The sequence below is a fragment of the Panicum hallii genome, chromosome 4, assembly GCF_002211085.1.
Source record: "Panicum hallii strain FIL2 chromosome 4, PHallii_v3.1, whole genome shotgun sequence".
Lineage (NCBI taxonomy): Eukaryota > Viridiplantae > Streptophyta > Magnoliopsida > Poales > Poaceae > Panicum > Panicum hallii.
The window spans coordinates 35,896,047-35,911,404 of record NC_038045.1 but is presented as its reverse complement, the minus strand read 5'-3'; the positions used below and the strand labels follow the sequence as shown (position 1 = coordinate 35,911,404).

The window sequence follows — 15,358 nt, the reverse complement described above, 5'->3', positions numbered from 1 at the left end:
CTATGTTTGATGATCGTGAGTAGACGCGGAGCCTTTGGATCAGTACCAGGAGCAGCCGTCTTCCGAGCAGTTCGAGCAGCAGCCGAGAGAGTACGAGGAAGGCAAGTATAACATGAACCTCCTATTACTTTTAATACAATTTCATACTGCATTTTAATACTGTATGCCTATAAGGATTTCCTAGCCACTTTATATCCTTCACATATATATCCTTTGGGTTGCATTTTGGTTAGTTGTGCTAGGTTGCTGCGCGATAACAAATCTTGGTCCTTTTTAATTAATTTAATTAATGGTCTTATGCAACTTAATCCCGGAGCCGACCCTCTGTGCTGTGTGCTTGAGTGGTTTGTGCGTCCTTAAAAGACGTTTTTGTTAGAAACATGGTTTAGGGGGCCAGCACGGTGCTTAGTGCTTGGTTGGCCACTCTTCATAAGGACCGGTTCATAGAGCGACAACCTGGGACAACCGCGCAACCACAAGACTGGAATGGGACGGTCTTGACTTACTAATTAGGTCGTGTTGGTTCGGGAGTAACTTACCTGCGTGGGCAAGAGGGGTGGTAAGCTTCAATGGTCCCTGCTCCTCCGGCTTGGTCTGTGCTGTGTGTCTTGTACCCCCGGAGGTGGGCCCCATCGTCGCTGATCCAGAATCCTTAGCGGTTACACCTTACCAACGTGATCCTTTGTAACGGTCTCGTAGTGTGCTTGCTAGCCATCTCACCTAAGGAAGTGTGATGAACAACTAGCGTAGCTCACGACTTGTGGGTAAAGTTGTGCAACCTCTCGAGAGTGTAAAACTGATATATCAGCTATGCTCACAGTCATGAGCGGCCTAGATCCTCCTTTTGATTAGTGGGGTTATCAACCTTTGACGAGGGAGATTCCCCGGGTGGTTTTGGTTTGGATGGTTCTCAGTAGTTCTTAATTAATGTTGATAAATTTATTATGCAATTGGGTCTATGGTAATTCATCCACTTGTAGTAATTAGCTTTAATAAAATTTGCCAAGATTAAAAGCTAATGCAGTTGAGTCAGCTAACCTTAGAGCCTCATAGTCAGTGTTATACTTGTTGAGTACTAGTCTGTACTCACACTTGCCTCTCTACTCTTCCGTTCTATTTTGGATATCTTCGACTGCTGCTCAGTGCCCGGCAACGTGGAGGATTACGTCAGCGGCTTCGACGACTTCTAGGCGTTTGTCTCCCAGTCGACGTCCCTGTGGCGCCCAGCTCTTCATGTATCTCTTTTACGCTTCCGCACTCATGAACCGATTCTTGATTCGGTTGTAATAAAATAATTTATTTATTGATTCATTTACGATTTACATTGATGTTATTCCTGACATGTGTTGTGATATCTTGATGATCTGTTGTATATATGCGTGACTTGATCCTGGCGCATATATGATTGCTCGATTTATGTTCTTATAAATCGGGTGTGACATCTAAACAGAAGATTTAGGACCTAAACGCGAAAACTTCTGCACTGGAAAGGACGGCGGGTTGATTTCGGGGGAACTTAAGGGCTCTTCTGCAAAAACGGCACTGTTGACCGGTACCCGATCTGATTGACTCGCGGCTGGATCGGTTGCGGCCGGTGGATCAAGATCGGACGATGGAGGCGCGAGGGGAACAGACGGGGCGGCGGCGGGGCTCGTCGCCGGCAGCCAGAGCGGCGGCGCTCGGCCGGACTTCTCCGGAAAACGCGATATCGCGTTGTCGGCCTCGGTTTTGAGCGGGGTTTGGACGGGAAGGTAGAGGGCGTCGCGGGGAACCGATCTAGGGGGTAGAGAGGGGGAGGCGGCGGCCGTAGGCGGCGGCCGGCGGCGAGAGGCGGCGCGGATCGGGCGGCGGAGCCGGGCGGACGCGGGGAAGCCGGGGAGGGGGAGAGGAAAGGCGGCCGGGGATCCTCACCACCACGCGGTGCCTCGGGGTAGCTCGTGCGACGGCGGGAAGCAGCGAGGCGGCGGTGCGGCGGCGGCCCGAGCTCAAGCGGCAGAGGCGGCGATGGCGGGCGCGAGAGCTAGGGTTTGAGCGGGGCGGCGGCTGCGGCGTGGGGAAAAAGGCCTAGGGTTTTGGGCGGCCTTTATAGGACGGCCGTGGAGCACCTGGGCGTGCGGGCCCGAGGCGGGGACGGCGCGGAGGGCGGACCGAGCTCGGACTCGAGCTCGGGTCCGGCTCGGGCGCGGGGGAGAGGAAGGGCCTGACAGGCGGGCCCCGCCTGTCAGCGCCAGAGAGAGGGAGAGAAGGGAGAGAGCGGAGACGGGAGCGAGGCCGCGGGAGGGGAAAGAGAGCGGGTTGGGCCGAGGGAAGGGAATGGGCCGCGCGAGGGGACAGAGAGCTGCGGGCCGGGCTGCAGAGGAAAGAAAAGAAGCAAGGGAGAGAAGGAGAAGAGAGCCGGCTGGGCTGGGCCCAAAGGGGAGAAAAGAGAGGGAAAAGAGAGAAGAACAAACAAAATCAAAAAGGGCTTTTGAATTTGAACTGAAATTTGAACTCAAATTTAATCCAAATAAACTGCAACCAATGAAGCAATGCAAGGAGCATGCGATGCACAAACATATGGTTTTTCCTATATTCATTTTATACTTACGAAGAGAATTGTTTATCAAAATCTTGTAACCCCTTTAACCTATCATGCTATTAAATTTATTTTTTTGTACTTTGCAAAATTAGGGTGTTACAATGTTATACTTGCCTTCCTCAAAGTTCTCCTGCTGCTGCTCAAAAGCTTCAGAAGATGGTGGCTCCTGGTACTGGTCCAAAGGCTCAGCGTCTACTCACGATCGCAACGCCAAAACATGGTCCAACACATACACATACATGCATACAAAGAAACAGTACAACATTTCATCAAAACCGCATACAAAACTATGCTAGAACTATTCTACACGTTACAACGATCGCGTGAGCGCAAGAATCACCTAAAACGGAGCTAAGACGCGAAATCTAGAGCTAAAACAAGGTTAAGGGACCTATCTGCGAGAAAAATAGAACTTCCAGGGGTTTCTGCGCAAAAACCAGGGGCTTAAACGTTATTGAAGGCTAGACGCAGGGGCTAACACATGAAAACACAAGGCATGGACTGCGGGCACTAATTCCAGGAAGCTCAGGGGTTAAAATGGAAGGAAAGGACCTGTCTGCGAATACTTTTGAACTAGAGATGGACGGCGGGTTAATTCCTCAAAAAGGCAGGGGCTCTTTAACAAAACTGGCACAGCTGAAGGGGGTATCTTCTAATCTGGGCGGTTGGATCTGAATCGCACGGTTCGGATGCATTCCGGTCGAACGGTCCTATCTGAACAGCGGGGTTCGGACGGTCCGATCTGGATCGGACTGGTCCGATCTGGTTGGGCTCGCGGGGACGACGGGTCTACACGGCGGCGCACGCCGGCGACGGTGTCGCGACTTCGGGTGCGGCCTACGGTTCATGATTGCTAGCGTAAGAAGGAGAGGGGAACGTGCTGATGCTCACCGAGGGCCCGAACTGGTCGGTGAAACAGCGCAGATGGTCGGCGACGAGGTCCGAGCGGCGGAGACGGGCGGCGCTCGTGGGGAAGGCTGCTGCGGAGAGGCTCGAGGTCCCTTGGACGCGCGGATCGGTCGGGGAACTCCCTGCGGAGGCAACCAGGGGGTTAAGACGGATCAGGATGCAACGACGATGAGGAATTCCGACGGCGGAGCGGCTCACCGTCGAAGGTTCCTTCGGGAAATTTGGTCGATGCCGAGGCGTAGGGCTTCGATGCTGGGCTCGCGGAGCTTCTGGATGGCGAGAGGGAACGGACACGGGGGTTGTGGTGGTCCGGGGTGCAGCGGAACGGCTGGTCGGCGGTGGGGCCGAGGCGTCTGCGCGGCGGAGGGAAGAAGGAGGCGGCGGCGCTGCGGGTCTTCAGAGGTGCTGCTGCGGCTAGGTTTAGGGTTCTAGGGCGCGGAACCTTCTTGTAGGGCAACGGCCCACATTGGCGGGCGGGCCCGAAGCGAGAGAGCTCGCCGGAAGTTTCGGGGGCCGTTGCGCGGCCGGTAGAGGAAGGAGGAAGAAGGGGCCGACAGGTGGGGTCGAGCTGGGGAAATGACTAAGAAAGAAGGAATGACTGAGAATAGAAGGAATAACTGAGAATAGAAGGAATGACTGAGAATATAAAGAATGACTGGGAATATAAGGAATGACTGAGGATAGAAGGAATGACTAAGAGAAAAGAAGGAATGACTGAGAGAAAAGAAGGAATGACTGACCTATCTTCCTGTTTCCTTCCTTTACATTTTTTTTCAAACCAACTCGATTCTATTTGAATTCAACTCAAATTTGAATTCAACCCCTATGCACTAAACCAAATAAAACTTATGCACCAGCATGAATGCACAAACATGTTGAACCTAAATAAATTTTTATTCTTTGTGAATTAAATTACAAATAAATGCAAGCTAGGCAAAATAAATCCTTAGAAAATTACTGGAGCCCAATTAAATTCATTATAGATCTCGAAATTTTTCCTTAGGGTGTTACAAATGGTTAATCAAACTAGAATTTGAAACTAAAATTTGAAAGTAAGGACCTACTCTTAGTTGCTTCGGCAAAAACAAACCCCTCAAGCCAAAAGACTTGCATGTTTAGGAGCCGGCTAAGTATGTACCAATAGTCGGGTAAGCCTTGGTGAGTGTTAGTATGTTCAGCCTTACTTGTAGCTTTATTTTCAGGTGAAACCTTTGAGGACATGGTTTCTAGTTTGACTTGGCTATGTACTCTTCCTCCTGGTTGGTCGGTGGAATGGGATGCGTCCTTAGCTAACGATGATCACGCTGAGTGATGTCATGTACGAGCTTTATCATGATATCATGTATCGTCGATTAGATCTACCGTTTATTTCCACTGCACTGTTGAACTCTAAAGTACTTGTTTATGAATTCAAACTTGGTTTGTAATAATAATTCGTGTTGAACTCTATGATATAAAATTTGTAGATTGATGTAATCTCTAGGCTCACCTTCGTATGGGTTGTGTATGCTTTGTTTCGACCCAAATTCCAGTAGTTATATTAGGATGTTACCCGACAGATTGTCAAGTTACTCCGTTTTAAGTTCGAGTTAGCTCGGATTGCCTTTATGGTCATGGTTAACGCACTTGAGCTAGATTAATTTGGGCGGTTCTGCCACAAGCCTCCTGAAAGGTCCCTTCATCGTCACATAAGTCTTACGCCCGGGGGCTTACAACTTGAAGAACATAAAGGTAAGGTCTACACCAACGCTTGGAACATCGAACAACTATGTCGCTTCTACCCTTAGCATGTTTTATCACTTTTTAAGTTCAATCTTAAGTTGGGACTCGCCTGGCTCGGCACTCGGACGCTGCTAAAATGTTGTTAACCTCTATTCGCGTGTATCTCCTGGGCAGGCCGTGCCGACCCGCGCGTGCAGTCCGCACGACCCACCCGTGGGGGCTACATGCATGCCCATGTACATACAGTTCCATATTTTCTCCTATGCAGCGTGCCTTGTTCTCGAACAACTTGTTCCGGTGCCTGAGCCGCGGGATGTTACTCTCGTGTCCCCATTGCCGACCCACGCAGCCGCCGCATGAGAGCGAGTTCAGCGGGCCAGTCCCCAAAACTCAAGCATGCGCACAGCAAAGAAGAGCGAGCAGGAGGATAGCAGAGCAAGCTCGGATAACCGAATAGGAAGGAATAAGCACTTAAACCAGTAAATTTCATCCATCGTGACCCTTGTTTTGTCCGACACAAGCAAGCAAAAATAAGCCCACGCAGGAGCTGAATCCTAGGGTTGGCCGATCCGGCGGTTGATGGCATCAGATGGCAAGATCTTCTCGTCTAGCAGGAAGGCGTGCGGACCCGCAGCGGTGCCAAGCTCCAGCAGCGCGCCCTTGCACCACGTGGGGTTGCAGCCGCTGCCCACAACCTCGAGATGCACTTTGTCGTAGTGGGAGGCGGCGGCAGCCGCTCCCCATCGGAGATCAGCTCATCGACCCGCAGAGGAGCCGCATGGAGCCGCTCAATCAGTTCATTGGAATACCCCCAGCTCGGCCTAGAAATGTAGTCACCAAGCCCCTAGGCCGCAATGCGGAGTTCGGCGAGCTCTTCCTTTATGTCCAAACGCTACTCCTTTAGCTCAGCGACGCAATCGGAGGTGGTGGCGACCCTTCGCTGCCACGCTGGTAGAACGGCAACGATCGCCGTAAGAAACCAATCGGGCAACATAGCAATGAGAACAGCCACAAGGAACTCACCGCCAGAAGAGATGTGCAGCTCTCGGAGCCACGCCTCCGCCTCATCCGCGCGCGCTCGCTCACGAGCCGTATCTTCTGCAGCCGCGTCCCTTGCAGACTGAGCCGCATCTAGCTCCCATTGGGGCGTCGAGGTGCTAAGCGAGAGCCCTCTGCCCCCTAGGCGCCGGACGACCCGACCCTTTGGCGGTGATGCAGCTCCCGCAGGAACTCCGACTTGCTCCGAGAGATCGCCATGAGTTCCTAGGGAAAGAAGGTCAAGACGAGCAAGGGAACAAAGACATTAGAGAATCGGATCGCACCCTCACCTAGCCGGCTGAGACGACCTCGCGGGTCAGCGCCCTCCATCGCGCCAGCAACCGATGCGGTGGCCTTAGACAGCACCTCCTACGCCTGCGCGCAGAACATTCCAGCTCTCCAGCTCCAGCCTGTCATCCAGACCGAACAGGGCCCACGAAGGCTTGCTGGGGTGGCGCAACTCCACCGCCGGCTTCGGCGGCAGCGAGAGCCCCGGAACGGCTGGACCGCGTGCGCCGAGATGGCGAAGCAAGGGCGACTTTGGGGGCCGCTGTCTTGGGGTGGCCCTTGCGTGCGCCGCTTCCTAGGATGTCTGCGGCGAACGTGCATGAATCACCAGGATGCGTCCCGCCAGCGGAGCCCAAGCTGGACCCGCACCAGGATCGGGCCTCAGAAGCTTGGGGGCACCCCTGCGCTCTAGCGGGGAGTGCCGCGCTTGCCCCCCGAGCTCGCGATAGGGGAAATAAGCAGCTGGGCCCCTGAGGCGACAGCTGTGGCGCCAGAGCACGCAAGCAGCTGAAAGAATCAAGATCAAAGAAGTTAGGCGAATTTTGGAGGGGGCGCAAGCGTGACCACGCACAAGAAGAGAGACGCTAAACACAAATGTATCGGACCTGGAAGCCTCTTGAGGCGGAGCGGCGCCCGCTCATCCACGGCCCTCGTGTCCACCTCCTTACCAAAGATGACTGATGTGAGCCCGCTAGGATTTGTTCCTGATTTTTCAATGAGAGGCGTGGGATAATTCTATTGCTGCAGGAGATGATGTTCACAGCCCGACTACAACCTTCCAAGGATGTTGCGCCTTAGCAACTGATAGATCTTGTGGAGCGCGACACCCCGGCTATTAGGCACTCGTCCTGCAAGCAATCGAAGAACTAGTAAGAACAAATAGAACAAGTACTGAAAATACGAGATGTAATTGAGGGTCTCAAACTGAATCTCAAATATGGTGGGCTTCCGAAAATAAGTGGACAGGTGGCTGGATCAGCACGCGCGTCTGCAGGGAAGTAGCGAAAGCTAAACTTGCATCCAATAAAACCCAAGTGTTCTTAGCAGCAGCTAAGAGTTATAAGGAAGTGGAAGAACAACCACAAGGGTGCTGGAGTCGTATCCCAACCCTAGGACGCATCCGAGTTGGACTCAATTTGATACACGGCCCATTGGGCCAAAATAGGGTGACGCAACACTGTTGGCTGAAAAGGACTCTGTAGTAAATCAATGATTGCGGTTGACTCCGAACAGATATGGAGGTGATTCTAGATCCGTTGGAAAGTACTTGAACGCCCAAACTGGAGTCCGGAAAAAGTCGTGACGGCTGTCACAATTCATGTTTGTCCTGCAGTCTGAATCCAGCCTACGCGATGCCTCTTCCCTTTTGATCCAATCCATTATTCCTAAGTAAAACAAGAGTACACGTGTCCATTGTCTAAATATGATGCACCTAAGCTTCAGAGTGAACTTACTTGATGGGTAAGCCGATGAGCACGAGCACGAGTAATAGGACCAAGTGGTGTTGGCAAAGTAGATGCTGGTGTAGGTGTGGATGTATCGTTGGTGGTGATGTCCTTATCATCCTCCCCTTCTTGCATTTGAGTCGTCCTCAACTCAAGCTCATCATCCTCTCCCAAATATGGCTTCAAATCTGTAATGTTAAATGTGGAACTAACCCCAAAATCTACAGGCAGGTCTAGCTTATATGCATTATCATTAATTCGCTCTAGCACTTTAAACAGTCCATCAGCCCGAGTCATCAATTTAGACTTTCTCAAAGCAAGAAACCTATTCTTTCTCAAGTGCAACCAAACCAATTCACCAGGTTCAAAAATCAATTGCTTTCTACCTTTATCACCAGCAAGATTATACTTAGAATTCATGCACTCTATGTTTTCTTTAGTTATTTCATGCAGTTTTAACATCAGTTCAACACGTTGCTTAGCATCAAAGTTCAAATTTTCAGAATTGGACAAAGGCATTAAATTAATAGGAGCACGAGGTATCAAGCCACAAATAATCTCAAAGGGGCACATCTTTGTAGTAGAATGCATGGAATGATTATAAGCAAACTTAACATAAGTCAAACATTCTTCCCACAATTTAATATTCTTCTTTAAAACAGCCCTTAATATGGTAGACAAGGTTTGATTAACAACTTCAGTTTGACCATCAGTTTGGGGATAACAAGTGATAGAAAATAGAAGCTTAGTTCCCAATTTTGCCCATAAAGTTCTCCAAAAGTGGCTAAGAAATTTGGCATCACGATTAGAAACAATTGTGTTTGGCACACCATGCAAACAAAAAATTCTTGAAAGAACAAATCAGCAACATGTGTAGCATCATCAGTTTTATAGCATGGTATAAAGTGTGCCATCTTAGAAAATCTATCCGCAACTAAAAAAACACTATCACGTCCCTTCCTATTTGTAGGAAATCCCAACACGAAATTCATAGAAATATCCTCCCAATGTAACACCCTAAGGTAAAATTTCGAGATTTATAATGAATTTAATCGGGCTCCAGTAATTTTCTAAGAATTTATTTTGCCAAGCTTGCATTTATTTATAATTTAATTCACAAAGAATTAAAATTTATTTTAGGTTCAACATGTTTGTGCATTCATGCTGATGCATAAAGTTTTATTTGGTTGAGTGCATAGGAGTTGAATTCAAATAGAATCGAGTTGGTTTAAAAAAAAGAAAAGGGAGGAAACCGGAAAGTAGGTCAGTCATTCCTTCTTTTCTCTCAGTCATTCCTTCTTTTCTCTCGGTCATTCCTTCTTTTCTTAGTCATTCCCGTTCTTTTCTCAGTCATTCCTTCTTTCTCAGTCACTCCCCCAGCTCGACCCCACCTGTCGGCCCCTTCTTCCTCCTCCCTCTACCGGCCGCGCAACGACCGCCCGAAATCTCCGGCGAGCCCTCGTGCCAGCCCGCATGCCTAGGTTGCCCCATCGCCCCACAAATAGGATCCCCCAACCCCGTGCGCCCTTACCCCTACCCCGTTGCAGCCACCCCGAACCCTAGCGCCGCCGCCGCTTGCTCTGCCGCGCAAAGCTTCCTGCTTCACCGTGGACCGGCCGCCCTGCTGCGCCCCAGCCCCAGCCAACCCCCACCTGAGCTTCGCCTCACCGCCAAGAAGCTTCCCAAGCTCTTCCCTCATGACCCCGGCCCGTGCACTTGCCGGAATTTGAACGGGACCCGCCGCCGGTGAGAAGCTCCGCCATCTCGATTCCTCGCTGCCGTTAGCCCTACGACCCTCTTAACCCCCGTGGCACCTCTGCAGGAACACTCCGAGCCGACCCGTGGTGATCAGAAGCCGGAGGACCCCCTGCAGCAGCCTTCCCCTCGAGTGCCGCCTGTTTCCGCCGCTCGGACCTCGTCGCCGACCATCTTGCGCTGCCTCTCCGGCCTGTTCAGGCCCTCGGTGAGCACCACATCGTTCCCCTGGTCGTCTTGTGCTAGATGTCGTAGACCAAAGCTCGCTCTTGTGGCCGGAACGCGCGCGCCGGCGATGCACCGCCGTGCCGACCCGCCCCCATCGTCGTGCGCACAGCCTGAGCTCTTCCCGCGTTCTGTCAGATCGGACCAGTCCGAACCGCGCTGTTCAGATCGGACCGTCCGAACCGGAATGCGTCCGAACCATTCGATTTAGATCCAACCACCTAGATTAGAAGCCGCGTACCCCTTCAGCTGGGGCAGTTTTGTTAAAGAGCCCCTGAACTTCCTTGGAATCAACCCGCAGTCCACCTTCGTTCAAAGAAATTCCAGCTAGGTCCTGCTTTTCGCACCGGAGCCCCTTGAGTTCTCTGGAAATTGGGTCCGCCGTCCATGCCCTGTGTTTTCACAGGTTAGGCCCCAGGTCTAGCCTTTAATTATGTTGAGGTCCCTGGCTTTTGCCCAGAACCCCCCTGGAAGTTCTGTTTTCTCGCAGAAAGGTCCCTGGACCTTGTTTTAACCCTAGATTTCGCGTCTTAGCTCCGTTTTAGTTGATTCTTGCGCTCACGTGATCGTTGTAACGCGTAGAATAGTTTTAGCATAGTTTTGTATGCTGTTTTGATGAGATGTTGTACTATTTCTTATCCTTTGTCTTTGTTTGCATGTATGTGTATGTGCTGGACCATGTTTTGGCGTTGCGATCGTGAGTAGACGCGGAGCCTTTGGACCAGTTTCAGGAGCTGCCATCTTCTGAGCAGTTTGAGCAGCAGCAGGAGAGTTTCGAGGGAGGCAAGTATAACATAAACCTCCTATCACTTTTTAATACAATTTCATACTGCATTTTAATACTGTATGCCTATAAGGATTTCCTAGCCACTTTATATTCTATATATATATCCTTTGGGTTGCATTTTGGTGAGTTGTGCTAGGTTGCTGCGCTATAACACACCTGGTCCTTGTTAATTAATTTGATTAATGGTCTTATGCAACTTAATCCTGAGAGTGACCCTCTGTGCTGTGTGCTTGAGCGGCTCACGTCTCCTTAAAAGATGTTTTTGTTAGAAACATGGTTTAGGGGGCCAGCACGGTGCTTAGTGCTTGGTTGGCTACTCTGCATAAGGACCGGTTCATAGAGCGACAACCTGGGACAACCGCGCAACCACAAGACTGGAATGGGACGGTCTTGACTTACTAATTAGGTCATTTTGGTTTGGGAGTAACTTACCTGCGTGGGCAAGAGGGGTGGTAAGCTTCAATGGTCCCTGCTCCTCCGGCTTGGTCTGTGCTGTGTGTCTTGTACCCCCGGAGGTGGGCCCCATCGTCGCTAATCCAGAATCCTTAGCGGTTACACCTTACTAACGTGATCCTTTGTTTTGGTCTCGTAGTGTGCTTGCTAGCCATCTCACCTAAGGAAGTGTGATGAACAACTAGCGTAGCTCACGACTTGTGGGTAAAGTTGTGCAACCTCTTGAGAGTGTAAAACTGATATATCAGCTGTGCTCACAGTCATGAGCGGCCCAGATCCTCCTTTTGATTAGTGGGGTTATCAACCTTTGATTAGGGAGATTCCCCGGGTGGTTTTGGTTTGGATGGTTCTCAGTAGTTCTTAATTAATACTGATTAATTTCTTATGCAACTTGGGTTATGGTAATTCATCCACTTATAGTAAATAGTTTTAATAAAACTTGCCAAGACTAAAAGCTAATGCAGTTGAGTCAGCTAGTCTAGAGCCTCATAGTTTGTGTTATACTTGTTGAGTACTAGTTTGTACTCACACTTGCCTCTCTACTCTTCTGTTCTATTTCGGATATCTTCGACTGCTGCTCAGTGCCCGGTAACGTGGAGGACTACGTCAGCGGCTTCGACGACTTCTAGGCGTTTGTCTCCCAGTCGACGTCCCTGTGGCGCCCAGCTCTTCGTGTACTTCATTTTACGCTTCCGCAACTCTTGAACCGATTCTTGATTCGGTTGTAATAAAATAACTCATTTACGATTTATATTAATGTTTTACATGATATGTGTTATGATATCTTGATGATTCTGTTGTATATATGCGTGACTTGATCCTGGCGCATATATGATTGCTCAATTTATGCTCTTTATAAATCGGGTGTGACACCCAAGGAGCACTAACCATGCGGATTTAATCATGACTTAGCTTTTTGATGTGTAGTGCAGCGTGCAACAAATCGCTCCACATCTCTTCTCATTTTTTGCCAAAAGAAATGATTAGCAAGTACATCCTCTATCTTCTTTGCTCCAAAATGCCCCATCAAGCCACCTCCATGCGCTTCCTGTAACAACAACAAATGAACGGAGCTAGCTGGAATGCATAGCTTGTTAGCTCGAAAAACAAACCCATCATTGATGAGGAATTTGTTCCATACTTTTCCATCCTTACAATGCAGCAAGATATCCTTAAAATCAGCATCATTGACATATTGTGTTTTAATTGTGTCCAAACCAAAAATCTTGCAATCAAGTTGTGTCAATAAAGTATATTGCCTAGATAAAGCATCAGCAATGACATTCTCTCTCCCTATCTTGTGTTTGATGAAAAGATTCAATAAATTCAACCCACTTAGCATGTCTACGGTTCAGTTTTTATTGACTACGAATATGCTTCAAAGATTCATGATCAGAGTGTATAACAAATGTGGTAGAACCAACCTGAATTATACCGGCTCAAGTACGCGAGTCCACTCCAGAGGGCTCCAACGTGCTTCAAACGGTATAATCCCTTGGCCTGTCGGGTAACGTCCCGATAAACCACCGATACACAGGATCAAATAAGGTTACCTCACACGAAGGTGAGTCCAGAGATACAATCACCATCACATTTTACATCACAGAGGAAATTACGTTACAAGGGTTTCCAAAAGAGGTACGAAGATTAAATTCAGAGAGGAGATTACAAACTGTTAAAACTTATGGTTTTTAGCAGCAGAAAACATACGCGATGGTTACAACTCGTCGATAAGACGGATGTCATGCTAAGCCCGAGCACGACATCGCTCGATATCACCAGTGCTGGCCGGGGACGGATCCCATTCCACGGACCAACCTTCTGAAAGAGCACAGGGCCAAGGCATGGGAAGAGTAGGGTCTTCAAGACATTACCTGCAAAACATATAACTAGCAAGGCTGAGTATACTAATACTCAGCAAGGCTTACCCGGGATTGGGTATACTTAGCCCATAACTAGACTTATGAAAGCTTATAATGGTTCTGGGTTTAGTTTCAGCTGAAAAGCAACAAGAGTAGATCCTTAATTTCAAGTTTTAGCTTTCAGATTCTAGTTAATTATCCATTCTAGGTAAGCACCTATAACTAAGCAAGCATGGTGTAATCTTTGATCAAGCATCATCCTTGATAACCATAATATTGCTCTTGTTACTCTATGTGGTAAAGGGATCAAGCAGTCTCAATCTTCGTGAGAAGCGGACGATTCAGAATCGAATTTTCAACCTTGCAAGGTAAACCTAACTCACACGCTTGGAACATCCAACGATAGTTCCGAAGCAACCGTTTGCCTTTCATTCCGACTCGTGGACAGGTCCACCACAAGCGACTGCAGGAACATACGCACTCCCAAAGTGCAGGACATACGTCTGTAGCGCGACTACAAAACCTATATTCCTGGTTGCCCTTGCAACACGTATTTCCCCAATCGAACATAAGTAACCAGAAGAACCAAATACATGTGGTGGGAGGTATGTCCACTCCTCGGGCCGATTGGCTACTAGGCTTACCGCTTACCCATAACTCACGGCATGTGGCTAGTACTTTCAAACGCTTAACCCGCACTACCACACACTGCGACCTTATCAGATTCATCAACACAGACGGGGTATCATCTCGACCATGATACCTCACAAACTCCCGTCCGGCATCCTTATAGTGAAAACAGGAATATAAACATTACAACTCCTATATCGCGCGAGTGATAGGAAATCACCCGACTTCTACCGGCCCTATTAGCATAGCAGCTAGTCGGACTCAAGTACTAGTATCCATCACATTGGTTCCTAGGAGAATGCAACTAGGGTTTCAAGCAATTCCTAAGAACTTAATTAATGCATAGAATACGTAAATAGATATAGGTTGCAGTGTAATAAAAATAGTGGGTTATGTCCGGGGCTTGCCTTTACTAGTGGGGCTGGGGTTAGTCAAGTTAATAACGTCCGAACTTTGATTCGGGCCTTCCGAGAGTTCCTTGACGAAGTTCTTGAGGTCTTCAGAACAACCTTCTTCTGGTTCCGGGATCTGTAGGAATTTCCACGGCTCGATCCACGATCAGCTTGTAAACATCGTCGGCAAAAACAGTCGGATCTATATGATATGCAAGAATATAAAATTAAAGAATGTATAGTTTTCTTACTTTATTTTACAATAAACTGCAATCCAGAAGGTTAACACTCAAGAACTCACGATACAAGAGGGAAATCTAAGCCTTGAATCCTAAACATTCAACTCATGACTAACATGACTATAGCATTGATTTAATTGAAGACAAGAATTAAAATACTCAATTTAAGTTAAATTCAAATTTGAATGTGAAGATTGGACAATTAAGTTTATAAAGTTTTGAAAATTTAAACACAGATCAATCGCATACTTAACTGATTCTAACTAAAAGATCTAATTAGATAAGATTTACCGAATAGACTAGATTTAGCTAATTCTACTATAAAACAAATTGAATTGATCAACTTAAAAGAATTTAAATTACAAAACAAACTTAGGTTTGAAAATTCCATATCAATTCATGCTTAATCCATAGGGATTGCATACCAAAAATTAAGATCAACACAATTACCATGCAGGAGATATAAATATTACACTTTCTTATCTTAGATTTAACAAAGATTCAAAACTATTTGGTTTCATATCAAACTCATTTAATAGAAGTTGTAGAGTTCAAAATCTAGTTTCAAACAAAACTGGTTTTGTAATTTTTGTAATTTTCTACAATTTTCTATTGAATTTACAAATCAGAAATACCATTCACATGAAATGACAAGCATCCCTTTACTTCTATTTTAAACACAGAACAAACCATATACTTTCATAACTTTGTTATAAAACAAAAGTGATAGAGTTTGAAATGAGGATTCAAGTCCAACTAGTTTCACATTTTTTTGAATTTTCTACTGTTTTCTATTGATTTTACAAGTCAGCAGCATCACTTCACATGAGATAACAAGCACCTTTACACACAGGTCCTCGAACTGTACTGTTCCTATGGGTCTAGACTTCGCAGAAAACCCCCTGAGCTTGTCTTAATTGCTGCACGAGGTCCCTTATCTGTAAACAAAACAGAGGAGGCGCTGGGGTCGATTCCATGGGGGAAAAAGAAAAGCTCGCAGGGGGAAAGAAGCTCAGGGGTGTGCCTCACCAGATG

The 15,358-nt window shown here is 48.0% G+C and overlaps 1 long non-coding RNA gene across 1 annotated transcript; it reads right to left on the bottom strand.

Moving 5' to 3' along the window:
* Positions 1-5,710: 5,710 nt before the first annotated feature.
* Positions 5,711-6,979, bottom strand: LOC112890976. The gene is made up of 3 exons (XR_003228375.1): positions 6,538-6,979; positions 6,233-6,472; positions 5,711-6,157 (listed from the first exon to the last, which is right to left on the bottom strand). It is a non-coding gene; the product is annotated as an uncharacterized LOC112890976 (long non-coding RNA).
* Positions 6,980-15,358: the final 8,379 nt, after the last annotated feature.